We start from the raw sequence: 25678 nt of genomic DNA on the forward strand, positions 1-25678 counted from the left end.
TCCAGGGGCGCAAGATCACTCAGCTACGGCTCTGCGTACAGGAGGCCCTTGACATTTGAGAGCCCAAAGTTGGCCCTTGGTTGGGCACAGTTCCAGGTTGAAACCTGTGGAGGCCCCTAGGCAGTCAAAATATCCCTGGGCTCTTTGCAAATCATATCCTGGTACGTTTTTTATTTTAGCAACCAACAATAATTAATAGGCAAAACAAACAGTACTTATTCTGATCCGTTGTTGCCTGGCCCATAGGCCTACTCTGCCCATTGAATAATCTGGCTCTGGTGGAGATCAAGCCCAGAATTCTCCCTGTCTCCCCCAATCATACTAACTGAGCTTGTTTCTTCCTTAGGCGAGAGGCCGGCCAGAACAAAGGGGGAAAGGCTCCCAGCTCAGGTAAGTGGAAATGCCAACTGAGTGCCCCATATTTTAGGAATGCTTCCTTCCCTTGTCCCCCACCCTCATGCCCCAGACTGGGGCTAGCATGGCAGGGAGCCAGGCGCCTGCTCATGTTTCTTTTTTCTTTGCAGTGTGGGAGCCTTTCCCCAACACGTATTTTGTTCTGGCGAAATCCCTGGAGAGGCGTGGCGAACATCAGGTACGAGGGCAGAGGGAATGAAGGGATCCTTGTGAAACATGTTTTGGGAGTCCCACCTGTGGCTTCCATTCTCATGCGATGTCCTTCTTCCTCCACAGGGCCACGCCTCCAGGGATGAGGCTCCAGCGCCGGCTCCCGGAATGAACCAAGCAACATCCCGGCGGTTCCCGGCTGTCGTCCCTCGCGGCGCGTCCCCACTGCCCCTCCCCCGTACGGGCATGGCTCCATCCCGACCCGGTTTGGCACAGAAGCAGCAGCCAAAGTTTCCTCCCATTAAAACAGCTTCTCAGCTGAGGGAGGAGACTTTGGCTGTTGCTTCTGTGCTAGGCCGGTCGGACGCCCGTACGGTGGAGAAGTGGGGAGCCCTTCTAAGATCAGGTAAGTGGAAATGCCCCTTCCAAGGTCCCCCACCCTCCTGCCCCAGACTGGGGCTAGTGTGGCTGGGAGACAGGAGCCTTCTGATGTCTCTGTTTGTTTTGCAGCGAGGGATAAGTACAGCCGTGGAACCGCCGCATTCCTCCGGGAGGGACTGGAGCCCAGACGACGGCCTCTCGCCCCTGAGGTAATGGGACAGGGGGGAGGAGGGGGGCCTTAGGAAACACACAAGGAGGGCCTGCAGGATCAGGCCATGGGCCATCTGGTCCACCCTCCTCTTCTCCCAGGGGCCACCCAGATGCCACTGCGAAAGCAGTCAACAGGATTCGACCCCAAGAAGCAGTGCTTCAAAGATCCCTTCTTTCTTGCAGGATCTCGATCGTGCACCGCTGTGGCTGCTGCCCAAGCCTCCCCCCAAAAGACTAGGTAAGAGGAAGGGAACCTTTGCACGGGGCGAGGAGAAGGCTGGGGGCCTTCCTACAGGGGTTGCTTCACTACAGCTCCCATTGTCCTTGACGACTGTCCTTTCCCCCCTTCTTTTTTTTTTATAAAAAAACACAGGTTGAGGCGAATTCCAGAGCATTTGGGTCTCAGCTGAAGGACTGGAAATCTTTATGCAGGAGATCATTTCCAACGCCTCTGATGCACTGGACAAGATCAGCTATGAGAGTCTGACAGATCCCTCAAAGCTGGAAAGTGGCAAAGAGCTGAAGATAGATATCATTCCCAATCCCCATGATCGCACCCTCACCTTGGTGGACACCGGTATTGGCATGACAAAGGCAGACCTTATCAACATTCTGGGCACCATTGCGAAGTCTGGCACCAAATCCTTCATGGAAGCCTTGCAGGCTGGTGCAGACCTCTCCATGATTGGACAGTTCGGTGTGGGCTTTTACTCTGCTTACCTTGTGGCTGAGAAGGTTGTGGTTATCACCAAGCACAACGATGATGAACAGTATGCCTGGGAGTCATCTGCAGGCAGCTGCTTCACTGTCAAAACTGACCAAGGCGAACCCATTGTCCGTGGTACCAAAGTGATCTTGCACCTGAAGGAAGATCAGACTGAATACCTGGAGGAACGTTGCATCAAGGAAGTGGTGAAGAAGCACTCCCAGTTCATCGGCTACCCTATCACCCTCTATCTGGAGAAGGAGTGTGAGAAGGAAATCAGCGACGATGAGGCGGAAAAGGAAAAAGTGGAGAAGGACGATGAAGAGGCAGCCCCCAAGGATGAGGAGAAGAAGCCCAAGATTGAAGATGTGGGCTCAGATGAAGAGGAGGAAGGTGGCAAGAGCAAGAAGAAGACCAAGAAGATCAAGGAAAAGTACATCGACCAGGAGGAACTGAACAAGACCAAGCCCATCTGGACCCGAAACCCTGACAACATCACTCAGGAGGAGTATGGCGAGTTCTACAAGAGCTTGACTAATGATTGGGAAGACCATCTGGCTGTTAAGCGCTTCTCTGTGGAGGGGCAGTTGGAATTCCGGGCGCTTCTCTTCATCCCACGCCGGGCCCCATTGACCTCTTTGAGAACAAGAAGAAAAAGAACAACATCAAGCTCTATGTGAGGCGTGTCTTCATTATGGACAGCTGTGATGAACTCATCCCTGAGTACCTGAACTTCATCTGGGGTGTAGTGGACTCTGAGGATCTGCCCCTGAACATCTCCCATGAGATGCTGCAACAAAGCAAGATTCTCAAAGTGATTCGCAAGAACATCGTCAAGAAATGCCTGGAGCTTTTTGCAGAGCTGGTGGAGGACAAAGAAAACTACAAGAAGTTCTACAAGGCCTTCTCCAAAAATCTCAAGCTGGGGATCCATGAGGACTCTACCAACAGGAAATGCCTGTCAGAACTGTTGCGGTACCACACTTCCCACTCCGGCGACAAGATGAATTCCCTCTCCGAATATGTGTCCCGTATGAAGGAAAACCAGAAAAGCATCTCTTACATCACAGGTGAGAGCAAGGAGCAGGTGGCTAACTCTGCCTTTGTGGAGCAAGTGAGGAAAAGTGGTTTTGAGGTGGTGTACATGACAGAGCCCATTGATGTGTAGAGCGTCCAGCAGCTGAAGGAATTTGATGGCAAGACCTTGGTGTCCATCACCAAAGAAGGGCTGGAGCTGTCAGAGGATGAGGACAAGAAGAAGAAGATGGAGGAAAGCAAAGCCAAGTTTGAGAACCTTTGCAAACTCATGAAGGAAATCCTGGAGAAGAAAGTTGACAAGGTGACGGTCTCAAACAGGCTGGTCTCCTGGCCCTGCTGTATTGTCACCAGCACCTATGGCTGGACCGCCAACGTGGAACGTATCATGAAGGCCCAGGCCTTGCGAGACAACTCCACCACGGGCTACATGATGGCCAAGAAGCACCTGGAGATCAATCCTGACCACCCCATTGTAGAGACGCTGCGTCAGAAGGCCGAGGCAGACAAGAACGACAAGGCTGTCAAGGACCTTGTGGTGCTGCTCTTGGAGACAGCACTGCTTTCCTCTGGCTTCTCCTTGGAGAATCCACAGACTCACTCCAACCGTATCTCTAGGATGATCAAGCTGGGACTCGGGATTGAGGAAGATGAGGTTGGTGCTGAAGAGCCTAGTGCCGCTGTCTCTGAAGATATTCCCCCTCTGGAAGGAGACGAGGATGCCTCACGCATGGAGGAGGTGGACTAAAGAGACCTCCCCCTCTGTCTTGCCCCCATCCATTCACTGCACCATCGCCTTGCTCAGGAAGACTGGCTCCGGCAGGGCTCTGGCAGGCCTTCGTAAGCAGTCTCTCACTACCTTCCTGTATAATTGGTAGCCAGTGGGACAAGGGGTCTCCACACCTATCTGATCTGTCTTTCTGCTGCTTTAGGGGAAAGGGACCGGCCCACTGGTTTTAGGTTTTCCCTCCCCGCATGCGGGTTTTATCCTTTTTCTGCTGGGCCACCAAGCATCCATCCTACCATAGCTGAGGTGAACACAGTGAATGTCCTCCCCACTAACAGAGCAGTGAGTTGACTCCTTGCCTCCCTCCCTCCCTGCTGCCCTTTGTCCTCAGAGAGCAGGGACTTGTACTCTTGTTGGCTGTTTGTATTTGGTTTTGTTTTACTGGAATTAAAATAACAAAGAATGTGGTTTACCTTGATGAAAACAAGGCACATTAAATGCTTCCATATATTACTTTCGTCCTGTGTTTACTGTCAGTACAAATGTCTTGTAATTGTCGCCTGTGGCTTCTAAAAGCAGGCCCTCCAACATTTCTCCAGTGAGAATAGGGATCTCCCATTCCATAATGATAATTTTACTATTTATACCCTACCCATCTGATTGGGTTGCCCCAGCCACTCTGGGCAGCTTCCAACATATATAAAAACATAATAAAACATTAAACTTTTTTTTTTTAAAAAAAAAAACCTTCCCTATACAGGATTGTCTTCAGACAGCTCGGGGGTTGGATAACTCCATAACCTCCAACATCTCTCCAATGAAAATAGAGACATATTAAGGAAAAGTGGGGCATTGTGGGATCAAATCAGAAACCGAGACGGCTTCTCCAAATTAGGGATTTGCCTGGAAAATAGGGACACTTGGAGGGTCTGTAAAAGCCATCAGCGTGTAGCAGCAGCCACACCCCAGGAAAGGCTTTGAAAGCAAGTGAGGGTAACCAATGGTTCTCAAACCCTCAGAGAGTTAATACAGAGACAGGCCCTGGTGGATTGAGCAGAGGAGACCAATTGTGGTTCCAGTGGTCTGCAGGTACTGTAGAGGGATGTGAGGGGCAGAGGGGGTTTGTCGGCCTGGCAAGGCAGCCCATCTCAGAGACAAAAAACCTTGATTTTAAATCTCCACTGCATGCATGTATGTGTGTTGCATATATGATGGAAATCTTTAAACGGCTCCCAATACTGGTGTTGCCTCAAATCTAGTTTTATTTTTTTAGGGAGACGTGTCTCAAATTAGTTCTATGCCTCCTACTGATGTGGGTGGTGCTGTGGTCTAAAACCACTGGGACTCTTGGGATTGCCGATCAGAAGGTTGGCGGTTCAAATCCCCGTGACGGGGTGAGCTCCCATTCCTCTGTCCCAGCTCCTGCCAACCTAGCAGTTCAAAAGCACACCAGTGCAAGTAGATAAATGGGTACCAGTGCGGTGGGAAGCTAAATGGCATTTCCGTGCGCTTTGGTTTCCGTCACGGTGTCCCATTGCACCAGAAGCGGTTTAGTCCTGCTGGCCACATGACCTGGAAAACTCTGTGGACAAAGGCCGGCTCCCTTGGCCTGAAAGTGAGATGAGCACCACAACCCCATAGTTGCCTTTGACTGGACTTAACCATCCAGGGGTCCTTTGCCTTTTTTTCTAATGCCTCCTACTATATCAACTTCCAGTAAAGTTTTCCAGTTTTTGAGGCTCCATCAATTCTTTCCACAGTATGTTCCTCCTATCTCTCAAGAGTGAGGAAGTAATAGAGTTGTGGGGACACGATCCCTTGTTTCTGGATAGTGGGTGAACAACTCTGGGCATTTGTTGTTTGGAATAAATTACATTGTAGATTAGAGGTAGGAATTAATAAATACGTATTATATGTAATTATGCTTCATTCATCCATAATAGCATATACTTAAGGGTATTGCTTAATCTACTTTTGGAAAACCGTAAACAAGCAAAATTGTAAACAGCAAATTAAACACTGACTCATGACTTTTCCACGGTCTTCAACTGGAAAGTTCTCAGGGACAGATTTACAAGAACAATACACTTGCTTCCAACTGCCATACCTGTGTTTCCTTTCCTAAGGGGAGGGGGAGAGTTAAATGATGCAAGGAAACTATAAATATCAGTTAGGCATAATAATACTTCTTTAAACCACACCAAGGAAACACCATAATGTTGTGGGAACCACTAAACAAAGTTTCCTATTTCTTTCACACACACTGTTTGAAACGGTGAACTGAAACTTGACTTACTCGAGTAAATTAGAGTAGAATAGGGCTTAATTTTAGCAAGGTTACAGAGATCATTTTGCCAAAAGAACATCGCTGTTCTCAAGGGAGATCCAAGGAGGAAACAAACCTCCCTCGCAGAGTCATATTCCGGAGCCTCTTTTATTCCTGCGGCACTGAGAATGTCTACATGAGATTAGTTCTTAAGTATAGCAAATGCAGTACAGTATACTAATAGAGTTTAAAATTAAGGATGTGGACCTGTGGGAATTAGAGATATGGCCAAGTCATGTGGCATGTGATAGACTGGTGCAGGAATCGAACAGGGTACCTCTGAGGGATTCTGTGTGACACACACACTGCCAGCTAAGGGCATTTCCACACTTCTGTTTGCCCCATGGTTTCTAGACATGTTTCTAGGCAAGCAGTTTTCTGCTTTCCCCCTTGCCATCTTCCTTTCTAGGGAGCTCTTTAGCTCTAAACTGGAGCAAACATCAATCTGGAGAAAACCCGAATGGCCATTTGTTCCAAATGAGCACTAAAGAGCTGTGGGGTTTTTTTCCTGGGAGGAAAGCCCTAAGAGACAAAAGAAGCGTGAGAAAAGTGAAATCTCTGGAAACGAAAAAAGGAATCAAAGCAGTAACAACAAAGAAGTTTCCTAAATTCACTCAGACATTACCATTCACGTGGTTGTGCCATCCAAAACAGAATGGTACTGCCATCGCCGGATTTACATATAAGCTTAACAAGCTATAGCTTAGGGCCCCACTCTCTTGGGGGCCCCAAAAAAATTAAAGGAAAAAACCCTGGACATGCATTTCCAAAATATAAGATAAAAAAACAAATTAAATAAAACCTACATACAGCAACAGTGTTTTGTATTGTGTAGGTCCATAAAATACCATATAGCATATATTCAACACAAAAAACAGTGACAATTTGTTGTTGACAAACGACAGCTGGACATATAAAGGGCCGCATTATCTTCAAGAGCTTAGGGCCTCATCAAACCTAAATCCAGCCCTAGGTACAGCTATTAGCCCTGAAATCCTGCCCTAAATCTAAACCTAAACCTAAATCCAGCCCTGGGTACAGCTATTAGCCCTGAACATGGAACCTTCCGGGGAGGAAAGGATTGCTGATTTCTTGCCCTGCTTGTATACTTCCCCAAAGCATTCTCCGCTGGAAAGACGACGTTCTAGACCAGGGATTACTATTGTTATTTGTTGAATTTATATATCGCCCTATACCTGGAGGTCTCAGGGCGGTTCTGTGCTGTCTGGGACTGGTCAGAGTATTGATCTGGAGAGTACCACACTGGCTACCCCTACCTCAGTGGACCTTTGATCTGAGGATCAGGGGTCAGCAAACTTTTTCAGCAGGGGGCCGGTCCACTGTACCTCAGACCTTGTGGGGGGCCGGACTATATTTTGAAAAAAAATAATGAATGAATTCCTATGCCCCACAAATAACCCAGAGATGCATTTTAAATAAAAGCACACATTCTACTCATGTGAAAACATGCTGATTCCTGGACCGTCCGCGGGCTGGATTTAGAAAGCAGTTGGGCCGGATCCATAGCTGTCAACTTACAGATTTGAAAATAAGGGACCGGCAGACTCGAAAATAAGGGATCAGCAGCCAAAATAAGGGATTTTGCTTAGCTTATACAGAAATTCACCACTGATGGAGCCATGCTGCTTTGGCTGCGACTGACTGTGTTCTGCGGGGGTTGGACTAGATGATCCTAAGGGTCTACAACTCCGACCAAAGTAGAGTGGCAGACAAAACTGATGAACGACGTCGAGCTGGCAAAGCTTACAGGCAGAATTAGAAACCAGGAAGATGACCTCTTTAATAAAGAATGGGGAAAGTTTATCATTTATTTGAAATGCTATTGTAAAGAGTTACATACATTGGTAGGATTGACAGAAAACTTGTAGTGAAAATTTGAACTATGGATGGACAAATGATTTATAAAAATAGAGTTATGAAAGGGATGCAGAGGGGGAAATCACTACATTAAGATGCTGCACTGATTGGAGGGTATGCTAAGCAGCACGTCGGGGCTGCCGTCATCCTGGTGCGAGGAGTTCCATCGGCCCTTCCCCGCCCAAGAGAGAGGGAGAGAGACTCTCGCCCATGCTGCCCACAAGCCCGGCATGAGGCGGTTGCGGCGGCGACGCGGCAGCTGAAGCGCTGCCCTTCTGCATCCCTCCCCATCCCCTCCTCTTCCTCCTCCCTCAGGCCACCTCCTCAGCCACCACTGCCCCCTCCGGCTTCCCCTGGCAGCGCGGTGGAAGTCTCGCAAGAGAGGGGCTGCCTGCTCGCCCGCCGCCACCCGTCTCCTCATGTGGCAGCTCGCGCGCATGCTCTCTCTCACGGCGGAGGACCCTGAGCCGCTGCTTCCCTCCCTAGCCGAGCAAGCATGAAACCCGGGAAATTTAAGGGACATCATCAATCCGGGACAGCAGCGGGAAACGGCGCTGGGATAAGGGAGTTTCCCGCCAAATAAGGGACAGTTGACAGCTATGGCGCACCGACCCCTCTCGCTCTCCAGGCTTCAGGAAGCTATCAGCAAGCCTGGGGAGCCCGCGGGAGTTCCTGCCGGGCTCCCTAGGCTGCGAATAGCAGCCTGCTTGCCCGGAGCGCGGGGCGCACTGAAGCAGAGTGCCCCGCACTTCAGGCAGACATTGGCCAGCCCCACAAGCTCGGGGGACAGCGGGGAGGCGCAGCGCCGCCATCCCGCTGTTCCTCGACCTGGTTTGGATTCCCTGACCTGGTTTTGGGGGGGAAATAAAGGGGGGGAAAAATTTCCTTTATTTCCCCCCCAAAAAACTAGGTGCGTCCTATGGGCCGGTGCGTCCTATGGGACGAAAAATACGGTAATTACTAAAGAAGGTGGTCAAAATGACCTGACCTAAAATGATGGAATACTTCCATGTTGCCGAACTAACAGGGAGGATAAGAGGAGATATGGTACCAAAAGTGAATAAGGAGTGGGCTATCTTTAATGAATACATCAAAATTTATGTGGGAAAAGTAGAATTTCTGACAGATACTGAGTGAATCCAGAAAATGATTAGAGTGAAAGGAGAGTAAAGCTAAGAGAAAAGAAGAGATTAAAGGAATAATGAAATGTGTTTAAGCTAGTTGGAAAATAAAGTAGTGTAACAAGAACGGCTGGAAGTCAAGTCACTTGGTGGGTGTCCGTGTGGGGTAGGTATGTAGGTATGTATGTATAGTGTAGGTAGGTATTATATAGAGCATAGATGTCAACTTACAGATTTGAAAATAAGGGACCAGCAACCTCGAAAATAAGGGATCAGTTGTCAAAATAAGGGATTTTCAGAGCACAGGTATGTTCAACTTCTAAGCCCCTCCGAGCCAAAGGCAGAAAGCCCAGCCAGCAGCCAAACGAAGCCTCAAGCGGTGGTTCCCACAGCGCAGCAACCCGGCAAAGGGGATGCAGCAAGGAAAATGACCGTCACTTCTCCGCTGGGAAGCGCTGAGCAAAGGCGAGTCCCCAGGCAACGCGGCCGATTTGATCGGCACAAGGCATGCAAGCTCCACCCCCCAGTCGTTCTTAGATTCCTTATTGGGTGAGCAACGCAGCCAAGCAACACAGTTGGAGCCTCCCTCCTCCCTGGCCGGCAGGGAGGGAGGGAGAGGAGCTGCTTCCTTTGAAACCCGGGAAATTTAAGGAACATCATCAATAAGGGACAGCAGCGGGACACGGCACTGGGATAAGGGACTTTCCCGCCACATAAGGGACGGTTGACAGCTATGATATAGAGTAATGTAGATAAGTTTTATGTTATGATAATTAGGTAGTGTGTTGTGTACGTGTATTGTGTAAATGTATATGTATGTGTTTTATATGTTAAAAAATTAAAAAAACAACAACCTGACGGATGTCATCTTCAGTCTTCCACCTAAATTCATGCCTTCTTTTTTTCAAAAAAAAAAAATTTCCTCCGGTTAAGTTGCTGAGGGTGGATGTCTTTTCCTGTGACAAAAAGCCTTCTGTTTCGACTGCCAGATCTTTCAAGGGAGCATTTGCAAGCTTTTGGCACCATTTTTGAGTGAATTGCCAAAAGTCAGATTTTTGCTGAAATTGGGACCCCGGGGCTTAGGGATTTTTTCCAAAAAAAAAAAAAAATTCTGCTGGTTAAGTTGTCGAGGGCTGATTTCTTCTATTGTGACAAAAAGCCTTCTGTTTCGACTGCCAAAGCTTTCAGGGGAGCATTTGCAAGCATTTGGCTCCATTTTTGAGTGAATTACCAAAAGTCAGATATTTGCTGAGATTGTGACCCTGGGGCTTAGGGATTTTTTAAAAAAATATTTTCTGCCGGTTAAGTTGCTGAGGGTGGATGTCTTTTCCTGTGACAAAAAAGCCTTCTGTTTCGACGGCCAAAGCTTTCAGAGTAGCATTTGCAAACGTTTGGCAATATTTTTGAGAGAATTGCCAAAAGTCAGATTTTTGCTGAAAATGTGACCCCGGGGCTTCAGGATTTTTTTAAAAAAATTATTTTCCGCCGGTTAAGTTGTTGAAGGCTGCTTTCTTCTCCTGTGGCAAAAAGCCTTCTGTTTCGACTGCCAAAGCTTTCAGGGCAGCATTTTCAAGCGTTTGGCACCATTTTTGAGTGAATTGCCAAAAGTCAGATATTTGCTGAAATTGTGACCCCGGGGCTTAGGGAATTTTTCAAAAAATTATTTTCCGCCGGTTAAGTTGCTGAGGGCTGATTTCTTTTCCCGTGAAAAAAAGCCTTCTGTTTCTACTGCCAAAGCTTTCAGATAGCATTTGCAAGCGTTTGGCTCCATTTTTGAGTGAATTGCCAAAAGTCAGATTTTTGCTGAAATTGTGACCCCGGGGCTTAGGGATTTTTTCAAAAAAAAACATTTCCGCCGGTTAAGTTGTTGAAGGCTGCTTTCTTCTCCTGTGACAAAAAGCCTTCTCTTTCGACTGCCAAAGCTTTCAGGGGAGCATTTGCAAGCATTTGGCTCCATTTTTGAGTGAATTGGCAAAAGTCAGATTTTTGCTGAAATTGTGACCCCGGGGCTTAGGGATTTTTTTTTTTTTAAAAAAAAATTCCGCCGGTTAAGTTGTTAAGCGGTGATTTCTTTTCCTGTGACAAGAAGCCTTCTTTTTGACTGCCAAAGCTTTCAGGGGAGCATTTGCAAGCGTTTGGCACCATTTTTGAGTGAATTGCCAAAAGTCAGATTTTTCCTGAAATTGTGATCCCGGGGCTTAGGGATTTTTGCAAAAAAAAAAATTGTCCGCCGGTTAAGTTGTTGAAGGCTGCTTTCTTCTCCTGTGACAAAAAGCCTTCTGTTTCGAAATGCCAAAGCTTTCAGGGGAGCATTTGCAAGCATTTCGCTCCATTTTTGAGTGAATTGCCAAAAGTCAGATTTTTGCTGAAATTGCGACCCCGGGGCTTAGGGATTTTTTTCAAAAAAAAAAAATTTTCCACCGGTTAAGTTGTTGAAGGCTGCTTTCTTCTCCTGTGACAAAAAGCCTTCTGTTTCGACTGCCAAAGTTTTCAGGGGACCATTTGCAAGCATTTGGCCCCATTTTTGAGTGAATTGCCAAAAGTCAGAGTTTTGCTGAAACTGTGACCCCGGGGATTAGGGATTTTTTCAAAAAATTATTTTCCGCTGGTTAAGTTGTCGAGGGTGGATGTCTTTTCCTGTGACAAAAAAGCCTTCTATTTCGACTGCCAAAGCTTTGAGGGGAGCATTTGCAAGCATTTGGCTCCATTTTTGAGTGAATTGCCAAAAGTCAGATTTTTGCTGAAATTGTGACCTTAGGGCTTAGGGATTTTTTTTTTTAATAAAAAAATTCTGCCGGTTAAGTTGTTAAGCGCTGATTTCTTCTCCTGTGACAAAAAGCCTCCTGTTTGACTGCCAAAGCTTTCAGGGGAGCATTTGCAAGCGTTTGGCACCATTTTTGAGTGAATTGCCAACAGTCAGATTTTTCCTGAAATTGTGATCCCGGGGCTTAGGGATTTTTGCAAAAAAAAAAAATTTCCGCCGGTTAAGTTGTCGAGGGTGGATGTCTTTTCCTGTGACAAAAAGCCTTCTGTTTCGACGGCCAAAGCTTTGAGAGGAGCATTTGCAAGCGTTTGGCACCATTTTGGAGTGAATTTCCAAAAGTCAGATTTTTGCTGAAATTGGGACCCCGGGGCTTAGGGATTTAAAAAAATATATATATATTCTGCCGGTTAAGTTGTTAAGCAGTGATTTCTTTTCCTGTGACAAAAAGCCTTCTGTTTCGACGGCCAAAGCTTTGAGAGGAGCATTTTCAAGCGTTTGGCACCATTTTTGAGTGAATTGCCAAAAGTCAGTTTTTTGCTGAAATTGTGACCCCGGGGCTTAGGGATTTTTTCCAAAAAAAATTGTCCGCCGGTTAAGTTGTCGAGGGTGGATGTCTTCTCCTGTGACAAAAAGCTTTCTGTTTCGACGGCCAAAGCTTTCAGTGGAGCATTTGCAAGCGTTTGGCACCATTTTTGAGTGAATTGCCAAAAGTCAGATTTTTGCTGAAATTGTGACCCCGGGGCTTAGGGATTTTTTTTTTAATAAAAAAATTCTGCCGGTTAAGTTGTTAAGCGGTGATTTCTTGTCCTGTCATAAAAAGCCATCTGTTTCGACTGCCAGATCTTTCAGGGGAGCATTTGCAAGCCTTTGGCACCATTTTTGAGTGAATTGCCAAAAGTCAGATTTTTGCTGAAATTGTGACCCCGGGGCTTAGGGATTTTTTAAAAAAATATTTTCCGCCGGTTAAGTTGTTGAGGGGTGATTTCTTCTCCTGTGACAAAAAGCCTTCTGTTTCGACTGCCAGATCTTTCAGGGGAGCATTTGCAAGCGCTTGGCTCCATTTTTGAGTGAATTGCCAAAAGTCAGATTTTTGCTGAAATTGTGACCCCCGGGGCTTAGGGGTTTTTTCAAAAAAATATTTTCCGCTGGTTAAGTTGTTGAAGGCTGCTTTCTTCTCCTGTGACAAAAAGCCTTCTGTTTCGACGGCAAAAGCTTTCAGGGGAGCATTTGCAAGCATTTGGCTCCATTTTTGAGTGAATTGCCAAAAGTCAGATTTTTGCTGAAATTGTGACCCCCGGGGCTTAGGGGTTTTTTCAAAAAAAATTTTCCGCTGGTTAAGTTGTTGAAGGCTGCTTTCTTCTCCTGTGACAAAAAGCCTTCTGTTTCGACGGCAAAAGCTTTCAGGGCAGCATTTGCAAGCATTTGGCTCCATTTTTGAGTGAATTGCCAAAAGTCAGATTTTTGCTGAAATTGTGACCCCCGGGGCTTAGGGGTTTTTTCAAAAAATTATTTTCCGCTGGTTATGTTGTTGAGGGCTGATTTCTTCTCCTGTGACAAAAAGCCTTCTGTTTTGACTGCCAAAGCTTTCAGGGGAGCACTTGCAAGCGTTTGGCACCATTTTTGAGTGAATTGCCAAAAGTCAGATTTTTCCTGAAATTGTGACCCCGGGGCTTAGGGATTTTTTTTAAAAAAAATTGTCCGCCGGTTACGTTGTCGAGGGTGGATGTCTTTTCCTGTGACAAAAAGCCTTCTGTTTCGACGGCCAAAGCTTTCAGGGGAGCATTTGCAAGCATTTGGCTCCATTTTTGAGTGAATTGCCAAAAGTCAGATTTTTGCTGAAATTGTGACCCCGGGGCTTAGGGATTTTTTAAAAAAAATATTTTCCGCTGTTTAAGTTGTCGAGGGCTGATTTCTTCTCCTGTGACAAAAAGCCTTCTGTTTCGACTGCCAAAGCTTTTAGGGGAGCACTTGCAAGCGTTTGGCACCATTTTTGAGTGAATTGCCAAAAGTCAGATTTTTGCTGAAATTGTGACCCCGGGGCTGAGGGATTTTTTCAAAAAAAAAAATTGTCCGCCGGTTAAGTTGTCGAGGGTGGATGTCTTTTCCTGTGACAAAAAGCCTTCTGTTTCGACGGCAAAAGCTTTCAGGGGAGCATTTGCAAGTGCTTGGCTCCATTTTTGAGTGAATTGCCAAAAGTCAGATTTTTGCTGAAATTGTGACCCCGGGGCTTAGGGATTTTTTCAAAAAAATATTTTCCGCTTTTTAAGTTGTCGAGGGCTGATTTCTTCTCCTGTCACAAAAAGCCTTCTGTTTCGACTGCCAAAGCTTTCAGGGGAGCATTTGCAAGCGCTTGGCTCCATTTTTGAGTGAATTGCCAAAAGTCAGATTTTGGCTGAAATTGTGACCCGGGGGCTTAGGGATTTTTTCCAAAAAAAAATTGTCCGCCGGTTAAGTTGTCGAGGGTCGATGTCTTTTCCTGTGACAAAAAGCCTTCTGTTTCGACGGCAAAAGCTTTGAGAGGAGCATTTGCAAGCGTTTGGCACCATTTTTGAGTGAATTGCTAAAAGTCAGATTTTTGCTGAAATTGTGACCCCGCGGCTTGGGGATTTTTTTTTAAAAAAAGTTGTCCGCCGGTTAAGTTGTCAAGGGTGGATGTCTTTTCCTGTGACAAAAAGCCTTCTGTTTCGACTGCCAAAGCTTTCAGGGGAGCATTTGCAAGCATTTGGCTCCATTTTTGAGTGAATTGCCAAAAGTCAGATTTTTCCTGAAATTGTGACCCCGGGGCTGAGGGATTTTTTCAAAAAATTATTTTCCGCTGGTTAAGTTGTCGAGGGCTGATTTCTTCTCCTGTGACAAAAAGCCTTCTGTTTCGACTGCCAAAGCTTTCAGGGGAGCACTTGCAAGCGTTTGGCACCATTTTTGAGTGAATTGCCAAAAGTCAGATTTTTCCTGAAATTGTGACCCCGGGGCTAAGGGATTTTTTTTAAAAAAAAATTGTCCGCCGGTTAAGTTGTCGAGGGTGGATGTCTTTTCCTGTGACAAAAAGCCTTCTGTTTCGACTGCCAAAGCTTTCAGGGGAGCATTTGCAAGCATTTGGCTCCATTTTTGAGTGAATTGCCAAAAGTCAGATTTTTGCTGAAATTGTGACCCCGGGGCTTAGGGATTTTTTTAAAAAAATATTTTCCCCTGGTTAAGTTGTCGAGGGCTGATTTCTTCTCCTGTGACAAAAAGCCTTCTGTTTTGACTGCCAAAGCTTTCAGGGGAGCACTTGCAAGCGTTTGTCACCATTTTTGAGTGAATTGCCAAAAGTCAGATTTTTGCTGAAATTGTGACCCCAGGGCTGAGGGATTTTTCCAAAAAAAAAATTGTCCGCCGGTTAAGTTGTCGAGGGTGGATGTCTTTTCCTGTGACAAAAAGCCTTCTGTTTCGAACTGCCAAAGCTTTCAGGGGAGCATTTGCAAGCCTTTGGATCCATTTTTGAGTGAATTGCTAAAAGTCAGATTTTTGCTGAAATTGTGACCCCGGGGCTTAGGGATTTTTTCAAAAAAATATTTTCCGCTGGTTAAGTTGTCGAGGGCTGATTTCTTCTCCTGTGACAAAAAGCCTTCTGTTTCGACTGCCAAAGCTTTCAGGGGAGCATTTGCAAGCGTTTGGCTCCATTTTTGAGTGAATTGCTAAAAGTCAGATTTTTGCTGAAATTGTGACCCCGGGGCTTAGGGATTTTTTCAAAAAAATATTTTCCGCTGGTTAAGTTGTCGAGGGCTGATTTCTTCTCCTGTGACAAAAAGCCTTCTGTTTCGACTGCCAAAGCTTTCCGGGGAGCATTTGCAAGCGTTTGGCACCATTTTTGAGTGAATTGCCAAAAGTCAGATTTTTGCTGAAATTGTGACCCCGGGGCTTAGGGATTTTTTCAAAAAAAATATTTTCCGCTTTTTAAGTTGTAGAGGGCTGATTTCTTCTCCTGTGACAAAAAGCCTTCTGTTTCGACTGCCAAAGCTTTCCGGGGAGCATTTGCAAGCGTTTGGCTCCATTTTTGAGTGAATTGCTAAAAGTCAGATTTTTGCTGAAATTGTGACCCCGGGGCTGAAGGATTTTTTCAAAAAAAAAATTGTCCGCCGGTTAAGTTGTCGAGGGCTGATTTCTTCTCCTGTGACAAAAAGCCTTCTGTTTTGACTGCCAAAGCTTTCAGGGGAGCATTTGCAAGCATTTGGCTCCATTTTTGAGTGAATTGCCAAAAGTCAGATTTTTGCTGAAATTGTGACCCCGGGGCTTAGGGATTTTTTCAAAAAAAAATTTTTCGCCGGTTAAGTTGTCGAGGGCTGATTTCTTCTCCTGTGACAAAAAGCCTTCTGTTTCGACTGCCAAAGCTTTCAGGGGAGCATTTGCAAGCGTTTGGCACCATTTTTGAGTGAATTGCCAAAAGTCAGATTTTTGCTGAAATTGTGACCCCGGGGCTGAAGGATTTTTTCAAAAAAAAATTTGTCCGCCGTTTAAGTTGTCGAGGGCTGATTTCTTCTCCTGTGACAAAAAGCCTTCTGTTTCGACTGCCAAAGCTTTCAGGGGAGCATTTGCAAGCGCTTGGCTCCATTTTTGAGTGAATTGCCAAAAGTCAGATTTTTGCTGAAATTGTGACCCCGGGTGTCAGGGAACTGCCATCGGAGGAACAGGTGGTGGAGGGGCTCAGGGAGGCTGGGAGAGACTCAACAGTTGAAGCAGGAACCAGCCGGGGGAGGAGTGGATCTCTGAGGGAATGCGAGCAGGAGGGAGGGCTCAGAGACGCTTCCAGCGAGAAAAGTGGGGAGGTATCTGAAGCTCCCATAGGGAGACCCACGCCTCGCCGGAAACTGTCACGCCGTGAGTCCAGAAGACGTGTTTCCGTTAAGGAGCTTTTATGCTGGAAACGATTCCGAAAGCAACCACTGTCGGAATCTGCAAGTGACTAGAGCAGCCATGTCTGAGGGGCTCCGTCACAGACAGAGGTTTGTGAACGTGCACAGACTCTGAGGGACTACGCTTTTACGCACAAGCAGCTCATCATCCCATCACACCGGGGCTTAGGGATTTTTTCCAAAAAAAAATTGTCCGCCGGTTAAGTTGTCGAGGGTCGATGTCTTTTCCTGTGACAAAAAGCCTTCTGTTTCGACGGCAAAAGCTTTGAGAGGAGCATTTGCAAGCCTTTGGATCCATTTTTGAGTGAATTGCTAAAAGTCAGATTTTTGCTGAAATTGTGACCCCGGGGCTTGGGGATTTTTTCAAAAAAATATTTTCTGCTTTTTAAGTTGTCGAGGGCTGATTTCTTCTCCTGTGACAAAAAGCCTTCTGTTTCGACTGCCAAAGCTTTCAGGGGAGCATTTGCAAGCGTTTGGCTCCATTTTTGAGTGAATTGCCAAAAGTCAGATTTTTGGTGAAATTGTGACCCCGGGGCTTAGGGATTTTTTCAAAAAAATATTTTCCGCTGGTTAAGTTGTTGAGGGCTGATTTCTTCTCCTGTGACAAAAAGCCTTCTGTTTTGACTGCCAAAGCTTTTAGGGGAGCACTTGCAAGCGTTTGGAACCATTTTTGAGTGAATGGCTAAAAGTCAGATTTTTGCTGAAATTGTGACCCCGGGGCTTAGGGATTTTTTCAAAAAAATATTTTCCGCTTTTTAAGTTGTTGAGGGCTGATTTCTTCTCCTGTGACAAAAAGCCTTCTGTTTTGACTGCCAAAGCTTTCAGGGGAGCACTTGCAAGCATTTGGCACCATTTTTGAGTGAATTGCCAAAAGTCAGATTTTTGCTGAAATTGTGACCCCGGGGCTTAGGGATTTTTTCAAAAAAAAAATTGTCCGCCGGTTAAGTTGTCGAGGGTGGATGTCTTTTCCTGTGACAAAAAGCCTTCTGTTTCGACGGCCAAAGCTTTCAGAGGAGCATTTGCAAGCGTTTGGCACCATTTTTGAGTGAATTGCCAAAAGTCAGATTTTTGCTGAAATTGTGACCCCGGGGCTTAGGGATTTTTTTCAAAAAAATCTCTTTCCTCCGTTTAAGTTGTTGAGGGCTGATTTCTTGTCCTGTGATAAAAAGCCTTCTGTTTCGCCTGCCAAAACTGTAAGGCGAGCATTTGCAAACATTTGGCACCATTTTTGAGTAAATTGCCAGAAGTCAGATTTTTGCTGAAAGTGTGACCCAGCTTCGGGATTTTTTCAAAAAAATCTTTTTCCTCCGGATAAGTTCCTGAGGGCTGATTTCTTGTCCTGTGATAAAAAGCCTTCTGTTTCGACTGCCAAACCTTTCAGTGTAGCATTTGCAAATGTTTGGCACCATTTTTGAGTGAATTGCCAAAAGTGAATTGCCAATTTTTGTTGACATTGTGACCTCTGGGCATAGGGATTTTCTCAAAAAAATAATATTTCGCCTGTTAAGTTGCTAACAATATAGGAGAAAAACACACGGAGTGAATTTTTCACAGCCCCACAGTTGTTGTTGTCTGTATTTATTGAATTATTTCAGCATGCAAAATAGGGCACGGATGTCAGGGTTGATGGGTCCAAGTAGGCATGATGGGAGCAACAGTATTTGTTCTTTAAGTGTGTCTGCCACATTTACATGTGAGGAAGCCAGAAACTAGCAAACAAGCAACAGAATAAGAAATCTACCCACTACTGTCTGCATTGCTGACACACATCTAAAGCAGCAGGTAAGTTTTGGCACTTTGAAGTCACTGGTTTTTATTCACACAATGTTCCCAGTTGCGCCTCAGCTGTGTCATATCTACGGGAAACTGCCAAGAACAGACCCACATCCCGTGTCATTCTGGCCTCCTTCGGGAGAAAGGGTGAAATATAAATTTAATAAATGAAATAATTATAAGTGAGTGTCTGGCTTGCAGATGTTCTTTGGAAGCCCAACATCTGACATGGCTTCCTTCTGAGAGCAGGAAGCTCCTGCAGCCAATCGGAAGCCGTCCCTTGCCCCCCCCTTCTAGAACCCACCACTCTCAACCAACTCTCAACTGCCTCCCCCCCAACATTCAGACTCGCTTTAATAGCATAACTCTGCCCCACTACTGTGAACTGAGTTACTGAGTTACACTGCTATGGCTGACCTTCGCAAAGGTAAGAACCTGGAACCCCATAGGATTATAGAATTGTAGAGTTGGGAGGGACCCCAAGGGTCATCTAGACCAACCCCCAGCTAAAGCATCCATGGCAGATGGCCATCCCACCTCTGCTGAAGAACCTCCAAGGAAGGAGAGTCTACTGCCCACTGAGGGATTTCTTCCCACTGTCAAACAGCTCCTGCTGTCAGAAAGCTTTTCTTGAAGTTGAGTCAGAATCTCCTTATTGTAGCTTGAATCCACGGCTTCAGGTCCTAAGGGCCTCTGGAGCAGGAGAAAACAATCTTTCTCCTTCCTCCCTGTGACGGCCCTTGAGATATTGAGAGGGCTGCATGGTGTGGCTCTCATCTCCATGTCCTGAGGGACAGAGAGCAAAACGCTTCTCTGTCCCCTTTCTCCAGCCCAGGCAGAATTGCAAGGGGTCAGTGCATCTGGCTGGTAAGGAGATGGTTGGAGTTTGGAGCCCAGCCGGGGCTGGCTGTGGGCAGGATATTTTCTGTTGTGAATTACCATATTTTTCACTCTATAGGACACACTTTTTCCCCTTCAAAAATGAAGGGGAAATGTGTGTGCGTCCTATGGAGCGAAGAAGCCATAGCCCCGCGACCCTCTCCCAGCTGGAAAGGTGATGCGCGGCTATGGCAGGAGCCTCTCCGCTGCGCCTTTCCGCTGCTCCCTGACCTGCTCTTTGGGGCTGGTGGTGGGCTTCCCCTGCCAGCCCCAAAGAGCAGGTCGAAAGGAACCTGAAGCCTGGAGAGGGAGAGGGGTCGGTGCACACCGACCCCTCTCGCTCTCCAGGTTTCCAAGGTAAGCCGCCTGAACGGCACCTTGTTTTAGAGCGGGGAAACAAGAGGGGGGAAATTCTCCCCCTCTCTGCGCAGCGCCTCCTGCCGCTTCACTGAAGGGGCGCAGGGCAGAGAGGGGGAGAATTTTTTTTCTTGTTCTTCCCCCTCTAAAACAAGGTGCGTCCTATTGTCCGGTGCGTCCTATGGTGCGAAAAGTACGGTACTGGTTGGTAACTTCCTCTGTTTTTATTTTCCTTTCTGTCTCACAGGTTCTCAGGCAGGAAGACATCAGCATAAACAAATCTCCCTGGAGATTGTGGTATGTTAATTCCTTGGGGAGCCTCTTCAGTAGGGCTGGCTGGTGGGTCTGGGCCTGGCCCCCTGGCCAGGTGGAAAGGGCCTTGCAGGGAGCAGCCTTCACCCTCCCACCTGCCCCCTACGTCCCTCCGCTGGCTGGCTGCCCCCTGATGTGGCTGGGGGGAGAGAAAATATGGAGGGCAATCTGCCCCAGAAGAAAATTTTTGGGGAGGGCCCACGGGACCCCTGTCCCCTAGAGCGGATGCCTTTGGCAGGAGAGTAAAATGTCTTTCTTCCTTTGCAGGGCCGTGGTTTGGAAGTGCCAGTCAGGGCTCCGGCCAAGCAGCAGCCCAGCGGTGCCACGTCCAAAACCAACATCGGCAGGTATGCTGTGCCCTTCTGGGGCAGGGGTGGGTCAGTCTGAGGATGGCACGGCCGGTGTGCTGGGCTATTGCCTCACAAGAAAAGGTTTTTGATAGAGGGTGAATTGAATGGGTGGAGGGTTGGAGGAGAGGCAGAAAGAAGAGCTCATTCGACCGTGGCTAGGGGGCGCGATCTGGACGGTTCTCCAGGGGCGCAAGATCACTCAGCTACGGCTCTGCGTACAGGAGGCCCTTGACATTTGAGAGCCCAAAGTTGGCCCTTGGTTGGGCACAGTTCCAGGTTGAAACCTGTGGAGGCCCCTAGGCAGTCAAAATATCCCTGGGCTCTTTGCAAATCATATCCTGGTACGTTTTTTATTTTAGCAACCAACAATAATTAATAGGCAAAACAAACAGTACTTATTCTGATCCGTTGTTGCCTGGCCCATAGGCCTACTCTGCCCATTGAATAATCTGGCTCTGGTGGAGATCAAGCCCAGAATTCTCCCTGTCTCCCCCAATCATACTAACTGAGCTTGTTTCTTCCTTAGGCGAGAGGCCGGCCAGAACAAAGGGGGAAAGGCTCCCAGCTCAGGTAAGTGGAAATGCCAACTGAGTGCCCCATATTTTAGGAATGCTTCCTTCCCTTGTCCCCCACCCTCATGCCCCAGACTGGGGCTAGCATGGCAGGGAGCCAGGCGCCTGCTCATGTTTCTTTTTTCTTTGCAGTGTGGGAGCCTTTCCCCAACACGTATTTTGTTCTGGCGAAATCCCTGGAGAGGCGTGGCGAACATCAGGTACGAGGGCAGAGGGAATGAAGGGATCCTTGTGAAACATGTTTTGGGAGTCCCACCTGTGGCTTCCATTCTCATGCGATGTCCTTCTTCCTCCACAGGGCCACGCCTCCAGGGATGAGGCTCCAGCGCCGGCTCCCGGAATGAACCAAGCAACATCCCGGCGGTTCCCGGCTGTCGTCCCTCGCGGCGCGTCCCCACTGCCCCTCCCCCGTACGGGCATGGCTCCATCCCGACCCGGTTTGGCACAGAAGCAGCAGCCAAAGTTTCCTCCCATTAAAACAGCTTCTCAGCTGAGGGAGGAGACTTTGGCTGTTGCTTCTGTGCTAGGCCGGTCGGACGCCCGTACGGTGGAGAAGTGGGGAGCCCTTCTAAGATCAGGTAAGTGGAAATGCCCCTTCCCAGGTCCCCCACCCTCCTGCCCCAGACTGGGGCTAGTGTGGCTGGGAGACAGGAGCCTTCTGATGTCTCTGTTTGTTTTGCAGCGAGGGATAAGTACAGCCGTGGAACCGCCGCATTCCTCCGGGAGGGACTGGAGCCCAGACGACGGCCTCTCGCCCCTGAGGTAATGGGACAGGGGGGAGGAGGGGGGCCTTAGGAAACACACAAGGAGGGCCTGCAGGATCAGGCCAAGGGGCCATCTGGTCCACCCTCCTCTTCTCCCAGGGGCCACCCAGATGCCACTGCGAAAGCAGTCAACAGGATTCGACCCCAAGAAGCAGTGCTTCAAAGATCCCTTCTTTCTTGCAGGATCTCGATCGTGCACCGCTGTGGCTGCTGCCCAAGCCTCCCCCCAAAAGACTAGGTAAGAGGAAGGGAACCTTTGCACGGGGCGAGGAGAAGGCTGGGGGCCTTCCTACAGGGGTTGCTTCACTACAGCTCCCATTGTCCTTGACGACTGTCCTTTCCCCCCTTCTTCTTTTTTTAATAAAAAAACACAGGTTGAGGCGAATTCCAGAGCGTTTGGATCTCAGCTGAAGGACTGGAAATCTTTATGCAGGAGATCATTTCCAACGCCTCTGATGCACTGGACAAGATCAGCTATGAGAGTCTGACAGATCCCTCAAAGCTGGAAAGTGGCAAAGAGCTGAAGATAGATATCATTCCCAATCCCCATGATCGCACCCTCACCTTGGTGGACACCGGTATTGGCATGACAAAGGCAGACCTTATCAACATTCTGGGCACCATTGCGAAGTCTGGCACCAAATCCTTCATGGAAGCCTTGCAGGCTGGTGCAGACATCTCCATGATTGGACAGTTCGGTGTGGGCTTTTACTCTGCTTACCTTGTGGCTGAGAAGGTTGTGGTTATCACCAAGCACAACGATGATGAACAGTATGCCTGGGAGTCATCTGCAAGCAGCTGCTTCACTGTCAAAACTGACCATGGCGAACCCATTGTCCGTGGTACCAAAGTGATCTTGCACCTGAAGGAAGATCAGACTGAATACCTGGAGGAACGTTGCATCAAGGAAGTGGTGAAGAAGCACTCCCAGTTCATCGGCTACCCTATCACCCTCTATCTGGAGAAGGAGCGTGAGAAGGAAATCAGCGACGATGAGGCGGAAAAGGAAAAAGTGGAGAAGGAGGATGAAGAGGCAGCCCCCAAGGATGAGGAGAAGAAGCCCAAGATTGAAGATGTGGGCTCAGATGAAGAGGAGGAAGGTGGCAAGAGCAAGAAGAAGACCAAGAAGAACAAGGAAAAGTACATCGACCAGGAGGAACTGAACAAGACCAAGCCCATCTGGACTCGAAACCCTGATGACATCACTCAGGAGGAGTATGGCGAGTTCTACAAGAGCTTGACTAATGATTGGGAAGACCATCTGGCTGTTAAGCGCTTCTCTGTGGAGGGGCAGTTGGAATTCTGGGCGCTTCTCTTCATCCCATGCCGGGCCCCATTGACCTCTTTGAGAACAAGAAGAAAAAGAACAACATCAAGCTCTATGTGAGGCGTGTCTTCATTATGGACAGCTGTGATGAACTCATCCCTGAGTACCTGAACTTCATCCGGGGTGTAGTGGACTCTGAGGATCTGCCCCTGAACATCTCCCATGATATGCTGCAACAAAGCAAGATTCTCAAAGTGATTCGCAAGAACATCGTCAAGAAATGCCTGGAGCTTTTTGCAGAGCTGGTGGAGGACAAAGAAAACTACAAGAAGTTCTACAAGGCCTTCTCCAAAAATCTCAAGCTGGGGATCCATGAGGACTCTACCAACAGGAAACGCCTGTCAGAACTGTTGCGGTATCACACTTCCCACTCCGGCAACAAGATGAATTCCCTCTCCGAATATGTGTCCCGTATGACGGAAAACCAGAAAAGCATCTCTTACATCACAGGTGAGAGCAAGGAGCAGGTGGCTAACTCTGCCTTTGTGGAGCAAGTGAGGAAAAGTGGTTTTGAGGTGGTGTACATGACAGAGCCCATTGATGAGTAGAGCGTCCAGCAGCAGGAGGAATTTGATGGCAAGACCTTGGTGTCCGTCACCAAAGAAGGGCTGGAGCTGCCAGAGGATGAGGACAAGAAGAAGAAGATGGAGGAAAGCAAAGCCAAGTTTGAGAACCTTTGCAAACTCATGAAGGAAATCCTGGAGAAGAAAGTTGACAAGGTGACGGTCTCAAACAGGCTGGTCTCCTGGCCCTGCTGTATTGTCACCAGCACCTATGGCTGGACCGCCAACGTGGAACGTATCATGAAGGCCCAGGCCTTGCGAGACAACTCCACCACGGGCTACATGATGGCCAAGAAGCACCTGGAGATCAATCCTGACCACCCCATTGTAGAGACGCTGCGTCAGAAGGCCGAGGCAGACAAGAACGACAAGGCCGTCAAGGACCTTGTGGTGCTGCTCTTGGAGACAGCACTGCTTTCCTCTGGCTTCTCCTTGGAGGACCCACAGACTCACTCCAACCGTATCTCTAGGATGATCAAGCTGGGACTCGGGATTGAGGAAGATGAGGTTGGTGCTGAAGAGCCTAGTGCCGCTGTCTCTGAAGATATTCCCCCTCTGGAAGGAGACGAGGATGCCTCACGCATGGAGGAGGTGGACTAAAGAGACCTCCCCCTCTGTCTTGCCCCCATCCATTCACTGCACCATCGCCTTGCTCAGGAAGACTGGCTCCGGCAGGGCTCTGGCAGGCCTTCGTCAGCAGTCTCTCACTACCTTCCTGTACAATTGGTAGCCAGTGGGACAAGGGGTCTCCACACCTATCTGAGCTGTCTTTCTGCTGCTTTAGGGGAAAGGGACCGGCCCACTGGTTTTAGGTTTTCCCTCCCCGCATGCGGGTTTTATCCTTTTTCTGCTGGGCCACCAAGCATCCATCCTACCATAGCTGAGGTGAACACAGTGAATGTCCTCCCCACTAACAGAGCAGTGAGTTGACTCCTTGCCTCCCTCCCTCCCTGCTGCCCTTTGTCCTCAGAGAGCAGGGACTTGTACTCTTGTTGGCTGTTTGTATTTGGTTTTGTTTTACTGGAATTAAAATAACAAAGAATGTGGTTTACCTTGATGAAAACAAGGCGCATTAAATGCTTCAATATATTACTTTCGTTCTGTGTTTACTGTCAGTACAAATGTCTTGTAATTGTCGCCTGTGGCTTCTAAAAGCAGGCCCTCCAACATTTCTCCAGTGAGAATAGGGATCTCCCATTCCATCATGATAATTTTACTATTTATACCCTACCCATCTGATTGGGTTGCCCCAGCCACTCTGGGCAGCTTCCAACATATATAAAAACATAATAAAACATTAACCTTTTTTTTTTTTTTTTTTTTAAACCTTCCCTCTACAGGATTGTCTTCAGACAGCTCGGGGGTTGGATAACTCCATAACCTCCAACATCTCTCCAATGAAAATAGAGACATATTAAGGAAAAGTGGGGCATTGTGGGATCAAATCAGAAACCGAGACGGCTTCTCCAAATTAGGGATGTTCCTGGAAAATAGGGACACTTGGAGGGTCTGTAAAAGCCATCAGCGTGTAGCAGCAGCCACACCCCAGGAAAGGCTTTGACCAGCCAGCTAAAGCAAGTGAGGGTAACCAATGGTTCTCAAACCCTCAGAGAGTTAACACAGAGACAGGCCCTGGTGGATTGAGCAGAGGAGACCAATTGTGGTTCCAGTGGTCTGCAGGTACTGTAGAGGGATGTGAGGGGCAGAGGGGGTTTGTCGGCCTGGCAAGGCAGCCCATCTCAGAGACAAAAAACCTTGATTTTAAATCTCCACTGCATGCATGTATGTGTGTTGCATATATGATGGAAATCTTTAAACGGCTCCCAATACTGGTGTTGCCTCAAATCTAGTTTTATTTTTTTAGGGAGACGTGTCTCAAATTAGTTCTATGCCTCCTACTGATGTGGGTGGTGCTGTGGTCTAAAACCACTGGGACTCTTGGGATTGCCGATCAGAAGGTTGGCGGTTCAAATCCCCGTGACGGGGTGAGCTCCCATTCCTCTGTCCCAGCTCCTGCCAACCTAGCAGTTCAAAAGCACACCAGTGCAAGTAGATAAATGGGTATCAGTGCGGTGGGAAGCTAAATGGCATTTCCGTGTGCTTTGGTTTCCGTCACGGTGTCCCATTGCGCCAGAAGCGGTTTAGTCCTGCTGGCCACATGACCTGGAAAACTCTGTGGA

The 25678-nt window shown here is 47.7% G+C and overlaps 1 long non-coding RNA gene and 2 pseudogenes across 1 annotated transcript; all 3 read left to right on the plus strand.

Moving 5' to 3' along the window:
* The first annotated feature begins 699 nt into the window (after window positions 1–699).
* LOC144325156 (uncharacterized) lies at window positions 700–1419 on the plus strand. Its single transcript, XR_013390474.1, has 3 exons — window positions 700–970; window positions 1075–1154; window positions 1339–1419. It is a non-coding gene; the product is annotated as an uncharacterized LOC144325156 (long non-coding RNA).
* Window positions 1420–1551: 132 nt separating this feature from the next.
* LOC144325155 (heat shock protein HSP 90-beta pseudogene) lies at window positions 1552–4096 on the plus strand (annotated as a pseudogene).
* A 17939-nt stretch (window positions 4097–22035) lies between these two features.
* On the plus strand, window positions 22036–24113 carry LOC144325157 (heat shock protein HSP 90-beta pseudogene; annotated as a pseudogene).
* The last annotated feature ends 1565 nt before the right edge of the window (window positions 24114–25678 follow it).

This window comes from Podarcis muralis, chromosome 13 (assembly GCF_964188315.1).
Source record: "Podarcis muralis chromosome 13, rPodMur119.hap1.1, whole genome shotgun sequence".
Lineage (NCBI taxonomy): Eukaryota > Metazoa > Chordata > Lepidosauria > Squamata > Lacertidae > Podarcis > Podarcis muralis.